Below are 6,182 nucleotides of genomic sequence, written 5' to 3' on the forward strand. Positions count from 1 at the left end.
AGACATTGCAGAGTTGGAAAAAGTGCCGAGGAGGGCAACCAAGACGAGGAAAGCAGGGGTCATTTCGTAGAAAAAGAGGTGCAGGAGCTCATTAGCGTAACTCATTTGCATATGCCACACCCCCTGACATCACCGGAAGTGTGTCAGAAGGCAACACCCACTGCTCAGGCTCCACTGGACTGTTTTGGATTGCTAGCTATTGGGGGGAGGGAAACGTGCAGATCTGTCCTCACAGAGGAGGGAGAGCTTGTACCTGAATAAAACTTGGTCTTAAAGGTGCCACTGGACTGTTTTGGACCGGGGGGACGGGGGGGAGCCCTGCAACTTACCTGGCTGCTTCTTGCTCTGACTGAGGGCTGCTGGGAGCAGGGGGTGGGGCTTGTTGCATGTGCCCGCCCCCTGGGCTCTTTACTGCCGGAGCTCCGCTCCTGTGTGCTCCTGCAGGAAATGACCCCTGGAGGAAAGACTGAAGAGTCTGGGACGTCTCGGTTTAGAAAAGAGACCACTAAGGGGCAACATGAGAGACGTGTATAACATTGTGCACGGGATGGAGAGAGCCGACAAAGAGAAATTTGTCTCCCTCTCCCAAAAAGACTAGAACTCGAGGGCATCCAATGAAGCTGATGGGCAGTAGGCTCAAGACAGACAAAAGGAAATACTACTTTACACAGAGAGTGATTAGGATGTGGAAATCACTGCCAAAGGAGGTCCTGATGGCCACAGGGATAAGACTGTGGAATTTACTGCCAGGGGAGGTCCTGATGGCCACAGGGATAAACAGCTTGTAAAGGGGATGAGAGGGATTCATTCGTACTAGCCCTGGCGACTGAGGGGGAACCTCCACATCCAGAGGCACTAAACCTCTGAATCCCAGAGCCAGGAAGCAACGTCAGGGGAAGGCCTCGGCCCCTGTGCACTTTCGATGGCATGCTTCGCCTCCCGTCTGCCCTAGATGTGCATTCGAATAAATCCTGCGGGCAGAAACCTCGGTGGTGGAAAGTGCCATCAAGGGACTGCCGATTTATGGCGACCCCCCAGGATTACCAAGACAAGAGACGGACAGAGGTGGTTGGCCACTACCTGCCTCTGCAGAACGACCTTCTGGTGATCCTGGGGTAGTTTCCCTAACTCTCTCCAGTTCTCATGCAAAGAACTTGGGGAGCTCGGAGACCTTTCCTGCTTCTCCATCTTGCTTCAATTGTGTCAGTTCTCTTGCCGTTCTCTGGGCTCAGGAAGCGGGTTCCCTCTTCCTCTGGGGCAGGTGGGGGGCCGTGGCTCAGTGGTAGAGCCTCTGCTTGCCATGCAGGAGGTCCCAGGTTCAATCCCTGGCATCTCCAGTTAAAAAGAACCAGGCAGGAGGTGTTGGGAAAGACCTCAGCCCGAGACCCTGGAGAGCTGTAAAGAGGGGCTGTGGCTCAGGGGAAGAGCCTCTGCTTGGCGTCCCAGGTTCAATCCCTGGCATCTCCAGTTAAAAAGAACCAGGCAGGAGGTGTTGGGAAAGACCTCAGCCCGAGACCCTGGAGAGCTGTAAAGAGGGGCTGTGGCTCAGGGGAAGAGCCTCTGCTTGGCGTCCCAGGTTCAATCCCTGGCATCTCCAGTTAAAAAGAACCAGGCAGGAGGTGTTGGGAAAGACCTCAGCCCGAGACCCTGGAGAGCTGTAAAGAGGGGCTGTGGCTCAGGGGAAGAGCCTCTGCTTGGCGTCCCAGGTTCAATCCCTGGCATCTCCAGTTAAAAAGAACCAGGCAGGAGGTGATGGGAAGGACCTCCGCCCGAGACCCTGGAGAGCCGCTTCCAATGGCCTGATGCTCTGATTCCATATAAGGCAGCTTCGTGTATGTTCATCAGGGATTGTGAACTCTAGAAAGTTGTGTGGAGATACAGCATCGTACCAGAAAGCTTGGAGGATGATTCACAGTGTGGCTTTGTCTGTGTTTGGGGGAGCCGAAGGGAGTTCCCCGCAAGTTGGACCGGAGAGTGATTAAGTGTCCCCACATGTGAGTCTCTGTAACTTCCCCTTGCTGGCTGTTCTAGTGACTTGTTCCCATTAGGTCATGCTCTGGTGTCAGAAGGGCTGACTTCTGCGTCTTGCACTTTCCATGTGGCTTGTATATAACAGTCCAGTTTCCTGGGGCATAGTCTGATGGCTTCAGTATGGAGGGCACTGGGTGATTCCTGATGCGCGGCGGCTCCAAAATGCACGCCAAACAGTTGAGATGTTCGCCTCGGAAATCCACAGGATGTGGTGGGACTGTCTGCCATTAGTGGTATGTGCTGTGCGCTGGGTAGTGCCAGGGCTCTGCTGTACGCAATTGATGCGTCCATCAGTGGCTATTAGCCACAAGGTATAGATAGGGGCTCTGGGGCAAGTGATGCTCTGTCATCTTGGGCTTGGGGGGGCCAACAGTGGGAGGGTTTCTAATGTCCTGGCCCCACTGGTGGACCTCCTGATGGCACTTGGTATTTCTGGCCACTGTGTGACACAGAGTGTTGGACTGGATGGGCCTTTGGCCTGATCCAACATTGGCGTCTCTTATGTTCTTATGTTCTTATGATGCCAGTCGTTCTGAAAATCTAGGTTAGCAGCTTTGGCCGGTGGGTTAAAAAGACATCGTCTGGGTCCATTTGACTTTGGCGGGAGCAGCAGCAGGAAATAAGTGAGGCGACCTGGCCCAGGTAGATTAACAGAAAAGTAAACCAATGCCAACCTAGCAGTTCGAAAGCAACAAATTGCAAGTAGATAAATAGGGACCGCTTCGGTGGGAAGGGAACAGCGTTCCGTGCGCCTTGGTGTTGAGTCATGCCGGCCACATGACCACGGAAACGTCTTCGGACAGTGCTGGCTCTTCGGCTTGGAAACGGAGATGAGCACCGCAACCCTAGAGTTGGATTCGACTGGCTTTCGAGCAAGGGAACCTTTACCTTTCTTAAATCAATGAAAGTGTCAACTTGAAGATAACATTGCATGTGAAATTCCCATATAGGATTTGTTCCTGAGGAAAGAACAGAGGTCTGAAACACTTAAATATCCGGAAAAATCATTGAAAAAGAGATTGAATTTGGACAGAGGTCGTTTCGGGGGGGAACGCGGGGGATCGCAGTTCCCCCGGGTGAGGTGGGAGCTGCAAGGCCGGCGGCGGCGGCCGGGACCGTTGGCAGCGGGGGGTGCGACCTTATGACACACTTCCGGTGATGTCAGGGGGTATGGCCTTATGACACACTTCCGGTGATGTCAGGGGGTGTGGCATATGCTAATGAGTTATGCTAATGAGTTCCCCTAGCTCTTTTTCTACAAAACGACCCCTGAATTTGGAGCAGACTGCTTTTGAGAATACAAGGATACTGAATGAGAGAGTCTGGAGCAGACGGCCATGTGTAGTTTTATCGACCTTTGTATTTTTTCTATGAAGGAATAAGTGGTTTGGTTTTTTTTTAATTATCAGGCACTAAATGATGTCAAGGAGCTGCGGTGGCTCAAGTGGTTAAGCCGCTGAACTGCAGGCTGTGGAAGGGCGGTAGTTCAGCAGTTCGAGACCCGAGTGTGCCGCATGACGGAGTGAGCTCCCGTCTCTAGTTCCAGCTCCTGCCAACCAAGCAGTTCGAAAGCAAGACATTGCAAGTAGATAAATAGGTACCACTTCAGTGGGAAGGTAACAGCGTTCCGTGCTCCTTGGTGTTTAGTCATGCTGGCCACATGACCACGGAAACGTCTTTGGACAGCGCTGGCTCTTCGGCTTTGAAACGGAGATGAGCGCCGCAACCCTAGAGTCGGACTCGACTGGCTTTCGAGCAAGGGAACCTTTACCTTTTAAATGATGTCATGGCTTTAATCTAGTCTCTTTTGTTATTGCATTGTTCTGTGGGCATCCAGCACACGTCTGCATATTTTTTTCCATGCCAGAGGGGTTGAAAAGGTTGCCAGCTCCAGATTGGAAAATTCCTGGAGATTTAGGGGTGGAGCCTGGGGAGGGCGGGATTTGGGGAGAAACCTCAGCAGGGCATATTGTCCTAGAGTCCTTCTTCCAAAACAGCCATTTCCTCCAGGGGAACTGATCTACGCGGCCTGGAGACCAGTTGTAACTCTAGGCATCTTCAGCCACTCCCTGGAGGTTGTATATCAAAATGAGAGCTCACGGGAGGAGATTGTATCGATATAAAGACACTCCGTGAATGAATCACGAACAAAAGCAGAAAGATTATATTGTACAGAACAATCCAAGCAGTTTTAAATCTTTGCTAAAGTTCAACCAACCCTCATATATTCTTAAAGAGCTGGGATCGTACAAGACGTAGAACCTTTGCTCTCCTGAAGTTTTTTTTATACAAAGGATTTGTGGACTTCCTTTGAGTTTTCCCTTTGTGTCAAGCACTTTTCGATCCCGTAAGTTGGATGCAACCGGACGGCGCTTTTCACTGCAGTTGCTGAATAAAATAGACCCTTGCTCTGCACAAACTGACCGAAGAGATGTACATTTCATTTTGGGGAGGGGTGAAGGGCGTGGTGTGACTTTGCATGCCAATCTCCAACGGGAGAGGACGGTTAGAAGCAGCCCCCTGGGAAAGCGGGAAAGCTTTTCTGCTTTCGGCCCTATCGGTTGCGGAATGACACCACGGCCTCTCCCGTGTGTGTTGAAATCTCCTTTTCCCTGGGCTGGATTGAAACCGCCAGCTGCCGGTTTCTCCTGGGACGTCTGTGAGCACGAGACAGCCAAAGGGCTCCTTGCAGCCTGTAAACAGATGCCAGGGGAGTGAGTCATCAGGTGAAGAAAAGTGGGACCGGCGTTTCTTGAACCTCTGCAGGTTGGGAGGTTTCAGCTAGGAAGACGCTTTGCTTAAAGGTGTGGGGGAACGTTCCAGGGCACTAGGTTTTCCAGATCTCCCGGAATTACAGTTGATCTCTAGGCAGCAGAGACCTGTTCTCCTGGAGCCAGTGGCTGCACCGGAGGCCAGGGAAATGCCGATCGCCACTTTGGGGTCAGGAAACATTTCTTTTCTCCAGGCCAGTTTGGCCGGGGATCCTGGAGGGTTTTTTTGCCCATTTCTTCCTCCCATGTTTACAACATACAGTTATGATTAGCTTGCGTGCTTTGTGAAAACATGTATTAGAATTTATCCCAGGGCATGGATTAGAAACTGTATATTTTGAGAACGGAAGGATTGCTCTTTGCAAAATTAGGAACGACGTCTCCGTCTCGTTGATCTTTGATGACGGCGCTACGAAACGGGAATTGTTAATCCGGAGAGTTTCGTCGTCATCACCTTGTGAAGACGTCTTTGATTGTATGTCTGAAAAAAAAACACAAATGGACTTTCGGCATGACATGGAAATATAGACTTTTGGGATATCAACTGCAGCATTTTTTGCACAGCTTCCTTTTTGTGTTTTGCTTTACCCTCCGGGGGGGACCTGGAGACCCCCCAGAATTACAGCTCATCTCCGGACTACAAAGATCAGTCCCCCTGCAGAAGATGGATGCTTCGGAGGGAGGACTCTATGGCATGGTACCCCATGGGGGTCCCTGTCTCCCCTTCCCCAACACGCACCCTCCCCAGGCTCTACCCACTAAATCTCCAAGAGTTTCCCAATCTGGGGCTGGCAACCCTACGCCAGCCTCCAGGTGGGACCCGGGGATCTCCTGGAATCGCAGCTCATCTCCAGACTACAGAGATCAGCTCCCCTGGAGAAAATGGCTGCTTTGGAGGGCGGACTCTGTGGCATAGTGCCCCACTGAGGTCCCTGTCCTCCCCGGTCTCCACCCCCAAATCTCTAGGAGTTTCCCGACCGGGATTTGGCAACCCCACCCCCCCCCATCCCCTGCCAGTGACCGGGGGGGGGGAATGGACCGACGACACCTGGCAACCCAAATTTGCAGGATTTCAGAAAGAAGCAGCATTTTCTGTCTTGATTTATGCGACAACATGTAAGGGTGTTGCATGTGCTTGTGGGGCGTGTTCGTACCAGGCCTGGAGCAATGATATGGTACACTGTTCAGGCACATGCATAGAACAAGGGATTATGCTGAATCAATTAAGGTCTCTCTCTCTCTCCTCCTCCTCTCACCCCCCCACTCTCTAGTCCAACTTTACTTTTAGGCAGGGGTCCTTTCGTAGAAAAAGAGGGGCAGGAGCTCACTAGCATAACTCATTCACATAACTTATTTGCATATGCCACACCCCCTGACGTC

The 6,182-nt window shown here is 51.8% G+C and overlaps 1 non-coding gene across 1 annotated transcript; it reads left to right on the forward strand.

Moving 5' to 3' along the window:
* The first annotated feature begins 1,265 nt into the window (after positions 1 to 1,265).
* TRNAG-GCC lies at positions 1,266 to 1,337 on the forward strand. The gene has a single exon. It is a non-coding gene; the product is annotated as a tRNA-Gly (tRNA).
* The last annotated feature ends 4,845 nt before the right edge of the window (positions 1,338 to 6,182 follow it).

This window comes from Gekko japonicus, unplaced genomic scaffold (genome assembly GCF_001447785.1).
Source record: "Gekko japonicus isolate JY-2015 unplaced genomic scaffold, Gekko_japonicus_V1.1 scaffold5025, whole genome shotgun sequence".
NCBI classification, from domain to species: domain Eukaryota; kingdom Metazoa; phylum Chordata; class Lepidosauria; order Squamata; family Gekkonidae; genus Gekko; species Gekko japonicus.